The sequence below is a fragment of the Canis lupus genome, unplaced genomic scaffold, assembly GCF_011100685.1.
Source record: "Canis lupus familiaris isolate Mischka breed German Shepherd unplaced genomic scaffold, alternate assembly UU_Cfam_GSD_1.0 chrUn_S889H1053, whole genome shotgun sequence".
NCBI lineage: Eukaryota > Metazoa > Chordata > Mammalia > Carnivora > Canidae > Canis > Canis lupus.
Window position 1 is genome coordinate 1 of NW_023331852.1, and position 16,805 is coordinate 16,805.

At 49.6% G+C, this 16,805-nt stretch overlaps 1 long non-coding RNA gene across 1 annotated transcript; it reads right to left on the reverse strand.

Moving 5' to 3' along the window:
* Positions 1-15,333: 15,333 nt before the first annotated feature.
* On the reverse strand, positions 15,334-16,513 carry LOC102151880. Its single transcript, XR_005387534.1, has 2 exons — positions 15,983-16,513; positions 15,334-15,524 (listed from the first exon to the last, which is right to left on the reverse strand). It is a non-coding gene; the product is annotated as an uncharacterized LOC102151880 (long non-coding RNA).
* Positions 16,514-16,805: the final 292 nt, after the last annotated feature.

Sequence of the window (16,805 nt, forward strand, 5' to 3'; positions counted from 1 at the left end):
AAAGGCCAACAACCTAGTAGAAAAATAGGCAAAATGTATGAGCAGTACACTGAGGAGAAATACAAATATTCCCCAAGTTTGCAAAAAGATTCTCAGCCTTACTCATAATGAAAAAAAAATACAAATTAAATGCACTAAGACAGTATTTTCACTTCTGGGACTGGAGAACTCATCCCAAGCAGGGGGGAGGGCAAACCAAGACAACTCCAAGGAGGGTGTAAGGATTAATTTATTGTTAACCTGACTAGGCCAAGGTCGGGGGGGGGGGGGGGGGGGGGGGGGGGGGGGAGACGATATCTGGTCCCACATGATTCTGGGTGTGCATATGAGTCTGCTTCTAGAGGAGATTAACATTTGATTCAGTGGATTAAGTAAATTAACCTACAGTAAAACTTGCAGGTGGAAGAACTGACTTTTGTGCAGTTAACCATTGCAGCAACTTCATTGCAGTTTATAAAGCAAAAGACAGGAAATGCAAAATGTCACAGGACACAAATAAATCATGGTAAAATAAACTATACGATGGAACACTGCGTACCTTCAAACAATATATAAAAGTTAAATGACCCCCCCACCATACTCCCTCTCTATGCAATTACAGGAAAATAACACCAAGACATCTTTTTTTAAAAATCTTTTTAAAAGATTTTTTTAAGATTTTATTTATTTATTCATGAGACACACACACACACACACACAGAGGCAGAGACACAGACAGAGGGAGAAGAGCAGTCTCCATGCAGGGAGCCCAATGCGGGACTGGATCCCTGGTTCTCCAGGATCACACCCTGGGCTGAAGGCAGCACTAAACCACTGAGCCACCCGGGGCTGCCCCCAACACATCTTTTAAAAGGAGAGGGCTATAGTAAACCATAGCAAGTTCCTTTTACACGAGAAAGAAGGGAATATATATATATACACTCTCATTTTTGGTTGCTGTTCATGATTTTTTAAAGTTTTAATTTAAAACTCTAGGAGTAAACATACATTGTAATATTAATTTCATGTATACAGTATAGTGATTCACCACATCCATACATCACCTGGTGCTCATCAGAAGTACCCTCCTTCATCCCCATCACTATTTCCCCACCCCCCCCACCACCTACCTCCCCTCTGTAACCAGTGTAATCAGTGTGTTCTCTACAGTTCAGAGTCTGTTTCTTGGTTTGCCTCTCTGTCTCTTTTCCCCTTTGCTCATTGTTTTGTTTCTCAAATTCCACATAGGAATGAAATCATATAGTATTTGTCACCCTCTGACTGATTTTGCTTAGCATAACACCCTCTAGTTCTAGCCACATCATTGCAAATGGCAAGATCTCATTCTTTTTTGATGGCTGATAATACTTTATTGTCTATATTCACCATATCTTCTTTATCCATTCATCAGTCAAGGGGCACTTGGGCTGTTGCCATAATTTGGCTATTATAGACAATGTGTTATAAATACTGGGGTGCATGTACCCCTTTGAATTCTGTATTTTTGTACCCTTTGGGTAAATACCCAGTACTGCCATTGCTAAATTATAGTTTTATTTTTAACTTTTTGAGGAAACTCCATTCTGTTTTCCAGAGTGGCTGTACCAGTTTGCACTCCCACCAACAGTGTACAACACTGTATCCTTGTATCTGTATCCTTGCCAACACCTGTTGTTCTTGTGTTGTTGATTTTAGCCATTCTGACAGGTGTGAGGCAATATATCATTGTAGTTTTTTTTTTTTGTTTGTTGTTTTTTTTTTTTTTTTTTTTTATTTATGATAGTCATACAGAGAGAGAGAGAGAGAGGCAGAGAGAGAGAGAGAGCAGAGAGCAGAGACAGAGGCCGAGGGAGAAGCAGGCTCCATGCACAGGGAGCCCGACGTGGGATTCGATCCGGGTCTCCAGGATCGCGCCTTGGGCCAAAGGCAGGCGCCAAACCGCTGCGCCACCCAGGGATCCCCCTCATTGTAGTTTTGATTCGCATTTCCCTGATGATAAGTAGCATACATGACTCATTTTGCTTGTTTTTTTCCCCCTTGTATTTTTATAAGGAAAATTGGAAGGATAATACAAGAAACCTAAGACTGATTACCTGTGTGTCAGATGGGGCAGATACCACTTTCCCTAGATCTTTTTAAAAATATTGATTTGATATTCAAACCACATTAGTGATCAGAGCATATTTCCCACTCAAAAAAATAAAATATCGGGATCCCTGGGGTGGCGCAGCGGTTTGGCGCCTGCCTTTGGCTCAGGCCGCGATCCTGGAGACCCGGGATCGAATCCCACGTCAGGCTCCAGGTGCATGGAGCCTGCTTCTCTCTCTGCTGTGTCTTTGCCTCTCTCTCTCTCTCTCTGAGTGTGACTATCGTAAATAAATAAATTAAAAAAAAAATTTAAAAAATAAAATAAAATAAAAAAATAAAATAAAATATCCCCTCCTCACCCACATGCAGTGCTTCTAGACAGTGCCCCAAGAGGGTGGCATTATTTTGTTCTATTTTGTTCATCTGTTGTATGTCCCCAGCCTGAGAAAGGTGAGGCACACAGCAGGTGCTTAAGAAACGCATTTGGGATGAATGGTTGAAGAGAGTGAGATTGGAAACCAAGTAAAAGCGAGAAACAACAGGGACGCCTGCGTGGCTCAGCAGTTGATTGTCTGTTTTGACTCAGCGTGATCCTGGGGTTCTGGGACCGAGTCCTGCATCGGAGTTCCCACAAGGAGCCTGCTTCTCCCTGCTTATGTCTCTTCCTCTCTCTCTCTCTCTGTGTCTCTCATGAATAAATAAATAAAATCTTTAAAAAAATACACAAGAAACAACAGAGAATGCTTGAAATAGATAAAGGTGCATTCAAATTGTATAATATCATAAAGCAGTGAAGGACGTAGGTCCAGACCAACTGATTTCCAAAATGTACTGTGAAGGGGGAGGGTAGGAAGCAAGTTCCAGAACCGTATACACAACTTAGTTTGGTGTCACTAAAAGAGAGCTCTAAAATAAAACTGTGTATTTCTAGATATACATAAGGTGATGATGTAAGAAGTGCAAAAAGTCTGGAAGAAGATCTTCCAACACTAAGGATGTTGGTTACTTCTAGAGAGGGGAGTTGGATGGAGGTGGGAAGGGAGGGGACGAAGGGGCTTCCAGGCAGCTTCCATTTATCCCCAAGAGAATCCATCCGTTGGGGAAAATGAATAATGTTAAATTAAAAGAGAAGATGAGCACTTCATAGGCCCTACTCTACGACTTTCATTTTGTGAAAAGCAGGAAAGGAGGGTCTTAAGATCTATAGAAAGCAGCACAAAGGACAGAAAGGAGGGGCGCCTGGGTGGCTCATCCCTTAAGCAGGTTAAGCATCAGACTCTAGGCTTCCCCTCAGTTCCTCGCTGTCCTGGGAGGAGCCCTGCTTCCCCTCGGGGCTCCCTGTGAGCCGCCGGGAGGTGCCCTCTCTGCACTCCCCCCACCCATACTCCCTCTCGCTAAAATAACTAATAAGTTCTTAAAAAAGAAAGAAAGAGAGAAACGAAGGAAGGTAGGAAGGAAGGAAGAGAGGGAGGAAGAAAAGACCCACCAGAAAGGAAATACCCCCCAGCGTTAGGCCCTGAGATTCCAGGCAACCTTGTAAAGCTTTTTATTTTCATTTGACGGTTCAGTGTTTCCTGCGCTTCCACGACGAACGCACTTTACTGTGTGATTCGAAAACGTGATGAGGACGGACCAGAGCAGCGATGCGCGGCGCCCACCCCGACCCTGCGCCGCCAGCCGCGCCGCCCCCGGGCGGGGACCCGAGCTCGGGCCCTCGCTCCCCGGGCCGCGCCGCCCCCCTCCCCCTCCCCCCTCCCCTCCCCCCCCCTCCCCCCACCCACACACTCGAAGCGCTAACCAGCTGCCCAGCGCGACCCTGGGACGCAAATGGAGCTGTGGGTGGGCCCCGGGGGGATGGGTGGGGGGCGTGGGCGCCCTCCCCTGCCCCCAGGACCCCCGGCACCCAGGCGGGCTGCTGCGTCGGTGGGTCCCCCTCCGCGCCGTCGTTCCGCGTCCCCGCCCCCCGCCGAACTTCCCCCTCCCTGCCGTCCAAAGCGGTGATCGCAGGAAATCCTCGTCTGGCAGCCAATGAGCGTCCCAGGCAATTTCCCTCTTTCCATTCCACACCAGTTCTTGGGGGGTTGGACCCGCCGGCAGGGGACCCGGGGGCTGTTCCGGATCGGGGTCGCGGACCTTAGGGAAGGTGGAGTGTCCTGCATCCCAGACCTATTGGAAGACCCGGAAGAAGGGTTCATCAGTCTCTGGGAGAAATCTGGGGAGGGAGAAATCTTGGAGCAGGTGGTATCTGACTTTGAAGGAGAAGTGAAATTTTTCCATAAAGGAAAAGAAGACCGGGCTGTATTTCAGGGTCAAGTTCAGAGTGGGAGCTGGGCTCCTGCAACCTCCAGGCATTGGAAGCTGATGTGTGGGTGCTCTAGGCATCCGCCAAAATGTCCCTTTGACACACAATGGAATATCCAGCCACAAAAGGGAAAGAAGTCCTGATACCTGCAAAGACAAAGATGAACCATGAAAACACGAAAGGAGCCTGACACCAAGATCACATAGTGCTGGATTTCATTCATATGAAACATCCAGAGTAGGCAAAGCTGTAGAGGTAGAAAGTAAAGTAGTGCTTGCCAGGAGGCAGCAGGTATGAGAGGAGCACTGCTACTGGGAATGGGGTTTCTTTTAGGAGGGGATTTGTGGGAAATGTTCTGGAATTGCATCATGGTGGTGGTTGCGCAACCTCTTGTATATATTAAAAACCACTGAATTGTATACTTTAAAAGGATGAATGTTATAGCACGTGAGTCATATCTTAGGTTTCTTTTGGGGGGGAGCACTCGCAGGGGGCAGGGAGGGGCAGAGGGAAAGAGAGAGAGAGTCCTAAGCAGTCTCCTCCGCACTCTACATGGAGCCTGACTTGGGGCTCGATCTCAGCACCCTGAGATCACACCCTGAGCCAAAATCAAGAGTCGGATGCTTAACCATCTGAGCCACCCAGGTGGCCTTATAGCGTAGATTTTTTTAAATGGGGGAGGGTTATGAGCAGAAACCCCAGGTGGATGCAGCATTGGCCTGGCTGCTTGCCCGTTTTGCAACAGAGGAAAGTGTACCAGCTCTGGGCCACGCAGTGGGCAGGGCTGCAGCTAAGCCAGAACTCAGGTGCCCTGTGAGCATCTTCTCTGGAGTCAGGACTAGGTTTGATTTACCGCATCTCCCTTCCTAACGTCTAGCTCATGGCTGTGCACAAAGACAAGCGGTGAGTGGGGAAGGCACCCTGAGCAGGGAACAGTAGGAACAGATGCCCAGAGTCTGGAAGTGGAGTGAAGTCTTGAGGGAAGGAGCACAGAATTCATCGAGGCTTGTTTTTTTTGTTTTGCTTTTTTTAAAGATTTATTTATTTATTCATGATAGACACCTAGAGAGAGAGGCGGAGACACAGGCAGAGGGAGAAGCAGGCTCCATGCAAGGAGCCCAACGTGGGACTCGATCCCACGACTCAGGATCACGCCCTGGGTCGAAGGCAGGCGCCAAACCACTGAGCCACCGAAGGATCCCCTGTTTTTTTTGTTTTTTAAATATTTTATTTAGGGATCCTGGGTGGCTCAGCAGTTTAGTGCCTGCCTTTGGCCCAGGGCATGATCCTGGAAGTCCCGGTATCGGGTCCCACATCAGGCTCCCTGCATGGAGCCTGCTTCTCCCTCTGCCTGTATTCTGCACCCCGCCCCCCGTCTCTCATGAATAAATAAATAAAATCTTTTTAAAAAATAATAAATATTTTATTTATTTATTATTTATTTAGAGCCCAAGAGGAGCACCAGAGCGGGGGAGGGGGGCGACAGGGCAGACAGCAAGGGAGGGACACAGGTTCACCACTGATGCAGGAGCCTGGCTGCAGGTCTTGATTGCAGGACCAGCCCAGGACCCCGGGATCATGATCTGAGCTGAAGGCAGACAGCTGCCTGAGCCTCCCAGGCGCCCCTTCATTGAGGCTTGTAAGCACAGCCTGGGTGGCTCCTTAAGTACAGATTTAGGAAGGCCTTCAAAGCAGGCCCAGTTTCATGGGTGTGCCACCCATGCTGTTACAAGAGCCAGCAATCAGAGTGGCCCTGTGGTTGGTTTAATGCTCAGCTGTCACCGTCCTCAAATGCTTTTTTTTTTTTTCTTTTTTTTTAAAATTTTTATTTATTTATGATAGTCACAGAGAGAGAGAGAGGCACAGAGACACAGGCAGAGGGAGAAGCAGGCTCCATGCACCGGGAGCCCGACGTGGGATTCGATCCCGGGTCTCCAGGATCGCGCCCTGGGCCAAAGGCAGGCGCCAAACCGCTTGCGCCACCCAGGGATCCCCGTCCTCAAATGCTTAATCATTTTCAAACAAGAATCTCTGCATGTTCATTTTGCCTTGGACCTGACAAATTATGCATCTAGGTCTGCCTGAGGCCACAGGGTTGCATCAAGTTGTTGTGACTCAGAAGGTGACCTTAGGCACACCACGAAGAAGGACAGACAGGAATGAAGTTTAAAGATTCTTGAGGAAGAATTTGTGATGGGTTGAGGACATGGAAAAGAAGGGCCCACTGGGAAGGGCATGCGGGAGCTCATACCCATCTACCCACCCATCTATCCACCCATTTACCCATCCATCCACCCATCTACTCACCTATCAATCATTCAGCTAACATTTCTGAGACCCAAGATGAGTTAGGTGGGGTTACAAAGGTTTCTACCTTTAGGAACTTATGCTCCATTGAAAATATAAGCTAGCCTTACCTACCCCATGCTAGGTCATGCACCCTGGGTCCCCCCTCCTTGTTTTTTCTCCTTTGCCCTTTCTTTTCACACAAAAGAGTGAATTTGCTGCTTGTCTGCTTCTCCCACCAGAATGAGGGCTCCTGAGGACAGGGCTTGGTTTAAAGGCTCTATTACTGCAGAGTTCCAGTATCTAGAACAATCCTGGCACATTGGAGGTGCCTCAGTACATATTGTCTGATGAATGAATGAATGAATGAATGAATGAATGAATTGAAGAAATGAATGAATATGGTTCAGATCAGGGCTGGATTCAGATTTTTTTTGAGAGAGAGAGAGAGTGAGAGAGAGAGAGAGACCACATGCACAAGCAGAAGAGGAGTGAGAGCCAGAGGGAGAGAGAGAGAGAAAATCTTAAGCAGACTCCACCCCCAGCACAGAGCCTGATGTGGAACCTGATCCCAGGACCCTGAGATCATTACCTGGGCTAAAATCAAGAGTTGCCCACTTAACCAATTGAGCTACCCAGGAGCCCCTAGATTCAGATCTTTTGAAAGCCCTCCTTGCTAAAAGGATTAGGGTGACTTCCTCATATGTAATTTAAAAGATACATACTAAAATGAGTATAAGAAAATCCTTCAGAGTTTTAACTTTCCCCTTGGTGGTTATTTGCTGCTTTCTTGGACATAAGAAATATAACACACACACACACACACACACACACACACACACACCTATTTTCTCTGTGTCCCTGCTCCACTGGCCCCTGAAACTTGCCTTTTCTTCCTGGTGGGTAGCTCAGCCCTATCATTTCACCTGGGGAGGGCCCCTCTGGTGAGGATTTGGGAGGATCAGAATGGGGTGTAGTGTGGCCGGGTGGGGGCTCACAGGGGAGCAAAGCTGGTGACGGAGGCAGGGCCAAAGCAAGAGGCTTGGAGCCATATCTAGGTTGAAAGGCAGATGGAGGTGAGCCAGAGAAGGCATCTGAGAACAGGTCCCAGCGGAGGAGGAAAACCTGGGACCAGAGTGACTCACAGGTTACAGGAGGAGAAGGCTCCCGGGAGAGGAAGATGAGGCAATAGTGAAATGTAGCACAGGCTTCCAACAGGATGGGATCTAGAGAAGGAGGCAACTGTGGTTTGCCAAGTGGCCTCTGCTGGTCCAGGGAGCTTGTGGGTCACCACAGTCACTAATGAGCTTCGGGAGGACTCGTGCTGGAGGTGAAGGACAAGATGCAGGATGAAGGGGCCCCTGAGGATCTCACATTCTGCAGTCACTCCCCGGTTAGCTTGTTGCCTGGCATACAGCAGGTGCTCAATAGATTCTTAAAAGTTCTCCCACCCCTCCGAGATGAGTTGGTGTATTTGACCCTCCTTTTATTTTTTTATTTTTTAAAGATTTTATTTATTTATTCAGGAGACACACACACACAAAGAGAGAGAGAGAGAGGCAGAGACACAGGCAGAGGGAGAAGCAGGCTCCATGCAGGGAGCCCGATGTGGGACTTGATCCCGAGATTCCAGGATCAGGCCCTGGGCCGAAGGCTGCGCTAAACCACTGAGCCACCCAGGCTGCCCGACCCTCCTTTTATAAATGAAGAGGGCCTGCTAGGGACAGGAGGGGACAGGCCTGGGGCCAGAAATTGGGGCAGGGCAGTGACCTGAGGCCCAGACGGTTTGTGGAGCATGGAAAGCAGATATGCTTGCTCTGGCTTAAACCTAGAATCTTCAAGTGTTTCCTGCTTGGGATAAGGACCAAAGGAACGTGTCATTGGACTCGGCAGAGCCAGTGCTTTTCTCAGGCCTTGATATTTGCAGTCATCCTAGGTCTTTTTTAAAGGAAAAGAAAATATGGAATACATTGGAAATGTGAGGATAACACCATGTATGAGTAGGAAGGTGCAGTACAAGCTGGAGGTCCTGTACAAATGGTCCCACGGTTTACCAGCTGCCCTGTGCTGCTCCAGGGGGCTCGTGGGTGTGGGTGCCCCCAACTCTTTCCCAGCAAGGTCTCCCCTAGTGTTGCATTGCTGCAGAAACGCAGGAGGATGCTATGGGCAAAAAAAGAGGTCCAAGCTGCTATCTCAATGTCTCTGCCTCTAAGAAGTTTGACCCTGGGTGGCCTGAGAAGTGAGCCCATTTATAACAAGAGACCCCAGAGTCCTAGGAATGTTTGAAGGCCCTCCTCTCTCATCCTTCATTCTCTGAGACGCTTTGTACCAAGTGTCAGCTCTCGGAAAGGCATCCGGCTCTCATGCACAGTAATGTGTGTCGGATAGGATTTTCAGTAAGTCAAAAACAGGACTCTCAAATACAAAGTGAGCAAATGTCAAAGATTTAAATTTATCAGTGAAGGAAAGAAAAAAATAAATAAATAAATTTATCAGTGAAGGACCCAACAGGATGGTGGGAGGAGGAGGATTCTAGAGGCTGAGTCCAGAAGTTCTGACAGAGGAGAAAGCTGGAACATGATGGCTAGGGAACTATTTCGACTCTGTGAGTTAACAGAAAGTATGCATAGGGGCTCTGCCCACCCCCCCACCCCCTCCCGCCCCTGCCCCGCAGAGCTCCTGAAATCCTTGCAAACTCCCTAAGCAATAAGAGCGCTGGCACCATCTGTCCAGGCGACTCTGGGGGGACCCCGGGCTGGGGGCTGGTCAGCAAAAAGACCAAGTCAGTATGAGAAGCTTGAAATTCTTGGCTGCCCCCTAGCCCCATTCTTCAGAAAACAGAGAGGGGCTGGAAATGGAGTTAGCAATCCCTCATGCCTACATGAGGGAGCCTCCAAGACACCCCAATAGCACAGGCTGGTGAATGTACCCACGCTTGGAGAGTGATGCATGCCAAAGCCATGGAGACAGAAGCTCCAGACTTGCCCTATGTGCCTCCACTGGGCTGTTCATCAGCATCTTTGTCATATCCTCTAATAAACCAGCAAGTCTAAGTAAGTGTGTCCCTGAGTTCTGTGAGCCACTCCAGCAAATTCCTTGGACTCCAGGAGGGGTCTTTGGAACCCCTGTAGAGGGTTGGCCAGAGCACACATAACAACCTGCTATCTGAAGTGGTGGGCACAGGGGAGCCTTTGGTGAGGATCAAGCCCTTAGCCTGTGGGATCTGACGCTATCTGGGTAGACCATGTCAGAATGGAGTTGAATTCCTAGACACCCTGCAGGTGTCTGAGAATTGCCTATTGCTGTGGGAAAAACCTCCCCGTGTTTGGTGACTAGAAGTATCAGAAGTGAAGTGCTATGATGGTGAGTAGATGAGTCACAGAGCAACAGACACAGGGCAGGAAGAGCTGCGTTTTCCCTACACAGGAAGGTGGAAAAAAATCTGAAGTTTATCCTAAGTAGGTACAAAACTCCTTAACATCCTACAGGGCAATAAATCATACCTTTGAGTCTCTTTTCTTTTCTTTTCTTTTCTTTTCTTTTCTTTTCTTTTCTTTTCTTTTCTTCTTCCCTTCCCTTCCCTTCCCTTCCTTCCCTTCCCTTCCCTTCCCTTCCCTTCCCTTCCCTTCCCTTCCCTTCCCTTCCCTTCCCTTCCCTTCCCTTCCCTTCCTTCCCTTCCCCTCCCTCCCTCTCTTCCTTACTTCCTTTTTCTAAAATTTTGTTTATCTGACAGGGCAGGCACAAGCAGGGGGAGCAGCAGAGGGAGAGGGAGAAGCAGGCTTCCCAGCGAGCAGGGAGCCCGACACGGAGCTCTGTCTCAGGACCCCAAGATCATGAACCTGAGTCGAAGGCTGACACTTCACCGACTGAGCCACCCAGGTGCCCTGGAATACTTTTTTTTTTTCTACTTTTTTTTTTCCTTGCATCTAATGCAAAGGATTTCTGTTGGACAAAAATCTACTGGTTAACACATAGAATCTTCATAGAGTCTGGGGCCTGGTCGAGATACGTTTCCCCAGAGAAGAAGCAAATCCTTGGATGGGCCAGTTAGACAACAAGCCCATGAAATAATATTCAAATACCCTTTTGCCTTGTTGCCACATTTCAGATTATTTTTCTTAACCTGTGTGAGTCAGGAGTTTGTAAATGGCTTTGAGAGGTTCAAGAATTAAATTATTTACCATGGTTTACATGCGTGCATTTTTTTCTGGGGAAAAGGTTGTAGCTGCCAGTAGATTCTCACTAGTGACCCTCCCAGCATAAAAGCCACTGACCCAAGGCGCTAGCTGCCCATCTTCTTCTCCCTCCAAAGCGGGGGAATTTCCTTCTTGACACAGAAGTCTTCTGCTAATGCTCTCACTTGGATTTCTAGGCACCTACTTGCAGGCGCTGTGGGGCAGGGGGGTCAGTCACCTCTTCCCTATATTTGAGGTCCCAGTGTCCAGGCTGGTGCAGTTCCAGCTAGGGACAGTCAAGCTGTCAACTTCCAGGAGTACCCACTGAGCTGTCACCAGCTTTGTGACCAGCACGCTGCTCTGGTCCCACTACAAGCTCAGGTCCAGGCCCCAGTGCACACTCTCCAGGCAGGCTGGGCTAGTTTGCGCAGACCTCGGACATGACCGGGATCTGAAGTCCGAATGGTGGCCCTTGAACTCTTCTGACATTTTCCATAAAGAGTTCCCAGATTTATTTAAAATAAAACTCTACAGTTCAAGAAGCCCAACTTTTTTATCCATGGCTGGCAAGTAATGCATCGGGTCTTGGCAGTCTGGACTTTGGAATAAACATCTGTTGAAAGAGTGGATGTGCCTCATGCTGATCGCAAGCTCTGGCTGACAATCATATCTGCATTTCTGATTACTAAACCAGGAAATAAGTTATTCATTGACTACATTTTATTGTTTATAAACAAAAGCTTTTATTATTTTTTTTAAAGATTTTATTTATTTATTTGACACAGAGAGAGAGCACAAGCAGGGGGAGCAGCAGGCAGATGGAGAGGTAGAAGCAGGCTCCTAGTAGGAGGAGGGAGGCTGATGAGGGGCTTGATCCCAGGACCCCGGAGATCATGACCTGAGCCCAAGGCAGACGCTTCACTGACAGAGCCACCCTGGTGCCCCTTAATTTTTAATTTTTGAAATTGAGGCCTACCATGCAGGTAGCAAGAACAGTAAGCGCATAATCTGAGGGATATAGAGCCCTGCATTTTCATATTACTCCACTGAGCCCGCCTGTGGCCTCCTTACTCTGTTTCTCAGTCACCCATCACTGCAATTATTATGCACATTTGTTATAGAAATCATACAGCAAGGGCAGCTGGGTGGCTCAGTCAGTTGGGTGTCTGCCTTCAGCTCAGGTAATGATCTCAGGGTCCTGGGATTGAGTCCCATGCCGGACTCCCTGCTTAGTGGAGCCTGCTTCTCCCTCCACCGTCCCCATACTTGTGTTCTCTCTTTCTACCAAATAAATAAATTAAACAAGTAAATCATATAACATATAAATATTTTGTGTGTTTGTTTGGTTTTCTTTTATATGATATAAGATCTGTAGGATCCATCCACTTGTGTGTTAGCACTCTATTCTTTTTTTTTTTTTTAAGATTTTATTTATTTATGAGAGACACAGAGAGAGGCAGAGACACAGGCAGAGGGAGAAGCAGGTTCCCTGTAGGGAGCCCAATGTGGGATTTGATCCCGGATCCCAGATGCCCTGAGCTGAAGGCAGATGCTCAGCCACTGAACCATTCAGGTGTCCCTTTATTCTTTTTTTGTTGCTCCTTATTGCTCTACTATATGGAGAAATCACAATATATTTATCCATTCTATGTTGATGGCCCCATGGGTTGTTTCTGGATTTTTGTCCATTTGAGTGAAACTTCTTTTTTTTTTTTTAAGATTTATTTATTTACTTGAGAGAGAGAGAGAGAGAGAACGAGCACAGAGGGAGAGGGAGAAGCTGACGCCCCACTGAGCAGAGAGTCACCAAGTCCCAAGGGTGGGACTTGATCCCAGGGCCCCGAGATCATGACCTGAGCTGAAGACAGATGCCCAACCGCTTGAGCCATCCAGGCACCCCTTGAGTGAAACTTCTGCAAACATTCTTGTACCAGACGTCTTTGCGCAGACATGTGCTCTTATTTCTCTTCAGTGATACTCAGGAGCAGGATTACTGACTGGGTCATAGGGCAAGCCTATTCAAATAAGAATACCCTTTGGTTGTTACTAGGAGTTCCTGTCACTAGCACATGGTCGAGCTGTGTCTGAAACAGTTTGCTTGCACCTGCATGCTTTACCTCATTTTGTCCTTACCAAACTCCAGCGATGCTGGCTGAGCAAATATTATTGCCACCTGACGTGGGACTGCTGTTATTTGCCCACTACTGACAGCAGCTCAAGGTTCAAGTTCAGAGGGTTTCAAAGCACTGGAGAGGAGAGAGAAGCACAGAACTCCGGGATTACAAAATTGTTTCCTATGGGAAGTGAGAGCTAAATTCTAGAAAATCCCACATGTTTTGGGATCAGAACCGGCTGGGAGCTGCCAGCAATGAATAAGGCTGGCAGGAGAGTGGGACTCAGCCGTGCTCTTGGCAGCCCAAGAGGGCCTACAAGCTTTTTTTTTTTAAAGATTTTATTTATTTATTCATGAGAGACACACAGAGAGAGGCAGAGAGAGAAGCAGGCTCCATGCAGGGAGCCTGACATGGGACTTGATCCCAGGTCTCCAGGATCAGGCCCTGGGCTGAAGGCAGCGCTAAACCACTGAGTCACCCAGGCTGCTCCAGGCCTTACAAGTTTTGTATTACAATTGTTGTGCTATTTTAGGTTGGCCAATGGTATTCTTGGTATGTTTTGTGTGTGTGTGTGTGTGTGTGTGTGTGTGTGTGTTAGGGGGATGTGTTTTTATTTATTATTATTATTTTTTTAAATTTATTTATTTATTCATGAGAGACATAGAGGCAGAGACACAGGCAGAGGGAGAAGCAGGCTCCCTGCAGGGAGCCCGATGTGGGACTGGATCCTGGATCATGGGATCACGACCTGAACCGAAGGGTGGCGCCCAACCACTGAGCCATCCAGGTGTCCCACAGGGGAATATGTTTTTACAAAAGAACTTTTGTCTTTCAGAAATCTGTACTCAAGAACAGGTAGACAGAACAGTAGGATTTCTGGATTTGCTTTAAAGAAATCCAGAGGCAGTGGCAGGGGTAGACAAAAACAAGCTTGGCCCTCACTTGATAATTGTTGAAACTGTTTTGCTTGGTTATCCAGGACTTTATTGATTTCATTAACTTTTATATGCTTGAATTTTTTCATAAAAAGATATTTTCAGGCAGCCCGGGTGGCTCAGCCGTTTAGTGCCGCCTGCAGCCCAGGGTGTGATCCTGAGACCCGGGATCGAGTCTCACGTCGGGCTCCCTGCATGGAGCCTGCTTCTCCCTCTGCCTGTGTTTCTGTCTCTCTATCTCTCTCTGTGTCTCTAATGAATAAATAAAGAAAATCTGAAAAAAAAAAAAAAAGATATTTTCAGAGTAAAAAAAAGGGGGGGTTTCTTAGTGATAATAAAGACAGTACATGCATTTTTTTTAAAAAGAGGTTTCTGTATAGCCACAATAGGCAGCTGCGATAGTATGTTCCTTTCAAACTGGGGAAGAATTGAAAAAAGAACAAAAACAGAAACGGACCTTGAGAAAGATTACTCTAGTTTCTGAGGCCGACTCTGGGATATTTTTGGCCCAAAGAGAACACAGGATTCGACAGGCCCGGAGCTCCCCAGAGGCCTAGTTCCTGGGCTTTTATTAATAGTGGCTGCTAAGCGGCCCTGGGGAGCTGCAGTCTCGGGGAGCAGAGCACAGGAGGAGAATGAGGCCTCCACGCTCTGGCTGGAACTGCTGGCGGGCGTGGGCTTCCTTACCGTGGCCCAAGAGCCCAGTCACTGGGGCACAGGTGACTGTAGCGACCTGGTGGCCCCATGGACAGCAGTCCTGCCTTTGCCCCTGCCTCACCCGGCCTGCAAGGTGACACGGGGACCGTGCGCAGGGAGGTGTGTAAGGTCAAGGCCACAGAGCCCTGGGAACATACACAGCGCAGGGCTGATCCCAGAGGGGAGCACCATGGGACTTAAGTGAGGAAGAAAGTGACCTTGGGCTGGGACCTGCAGACCGCCAGCTGTTGTGTTCCAGGGAAAGGAGAGGGAAGAGCATTTGAGACAAGCCTGGAAAGCCTACTTGCCATGATTGTGGAGTAGAGGATGCAGGTCTCTGCAGGTGTGCCCTGGCCCAGCCCACCTGCTTTGGCAGGCTGCGAAATCTGGAGGGGAGGGGTGGGGGGTGTCGCAGCCTGGGATCCCTGGTGGGCAAGATGGGAGCCGGCAGTGGCGGGAAATCTCTAACTTCTAACTTCAGAGAAATGCAAATTAAAATAAATAGCATTATCTACACGCTCTCCTTTAGGACTGAGAAACATGAAGAGAGCGGATAGAGACAGACAGCACTGATGGTCCCTAGAGACAGGACTCCACTCCCATGCCTGGGTAGGAATAGATAGATGCCAGTAAGCTTCTTTGGGGCGGCTCTGCAAGTGACACCAATGTCACCAAAATGTCACAGGTGCCTGCCCTTTGACTCAGTTGCTTCACTACTAGGGATCTACAGAGAGAAATCAGAGCTCAGAGAGGCCCACTCACAGCCAGTGCAGCTTTATTTATACCCGCAATGGTGAAAAGGGGCTCTAAGGGCCGTGGGGCGCGTTCATCACCGAGACAGAGGAGGTCATCTCTGTATCTCCACAGGGAACCGTCGTCCAAGGGGGGAGCCAAGTGAAAACAAGAGTGTCACAAACAGCACAGATCCTGTGACTTCACTTCAAACAGCCTGGAGAGCGCACACCAACAGTTAACTGTAGTAGCAGCAGTGACGGGGGCGGGAACAAGAGAGAACTTTCATTTTCTCTTCTAAACCTTCCAGTGGTAACCACCAAAGGATACAGGCAGAAAGATGGAGGCAAGCATGGCCTTTTCATTGCCCAAAGAAGTCACTGAGCTCTAGGAGAGCCGGGTCTCTGTTCATAAACCTGGGGCCTTTACGGAGCACCTGTTACCTGCAGGGCCACCAGCTAGAGGGAAGGGAAGGCGCGGGGCGGGGCGGGGCGGGGCGGGGTGGGGGGAACCGCTGCGCCCCTGACCTGAGCGCCCTGCGGCAGCTGCCGGCCCAGGCCCCGGGGGTCCGCCCACGCAAGGGTCTCTGGGTCACTCTGTCCCCACTACCAGCCAGGTCTTTCCTGGCACCTACACTGCTTTAGGCGCCTGAATGATTAATTTGCCAAATCTTACCAAAGCCCCCGAGGGAGGTGTTTTTCTCCCGGTTAGATGAGGAGGAAGAGGCCTTCTCAGAAGGGTCGCGGGAACTCGCAGCAGCGGGTTGGCTCCGCGAGCCACGCGGCCTCCGGCTCGCCTGAGCTGTCACTCCGGGGACAATGTCCGATTTGGGGATTTGGGGCGACGGCTCTGGAGTTAGACTTGGCTCCAGCGTCGGGTCCATTTTCTCAGCCATATGGTCATGCGCGAGTTAGTGATCCTTTCTGCAGCCCCGGCCGGGGTCGGCTATTTATGGGGGCGCTTTGCGGATTAGAGGCGGCAATGGCTGTGGAGGGCTCGCGTGAACCCCGCACCCTGCTAAGCACTTTTACGGGCTTGGCCCACGGGAGTTGGCCCATTTTTCAGATGAAAAACCGAGTCTCCGGGCTGAGGATTCTCGCCCCGGGCCCCAGGCTGGCAGAGGCGTTGGCCGCGTGCCCCCAGCAGCCTCAGTTTCCTCACCCGACACGCTCCCGGGGGAGCTGCGGAGGCCCCGCCCCGCCCCGGTCCCGCCCCCCCCCGCGGCCCCCCCCTCCGCCCGCCCCGCGCGGGGAGTCTCAGCCCCGCCCGCACCGCAGCCCCGCACGCTCCAGCCAATCGGCGGCGGCGGCGTCGGGTGCACTCGGCCTCGCCCGCGGCCCTCCAGCCCCCGGCTCTCGCTCGCTGAGCGCTCAGTGCGCCGCCGCCTCCGCCGCCTCCGCCTCCGCCGCCGCCGCCGCGCCTCCGTTCGCTGACTCGGTAAGGCTGGGCCGAGGCTGCGCCCGCGGACGGCGCGCGGGCCTGCGGGCTGCGGCGGGCT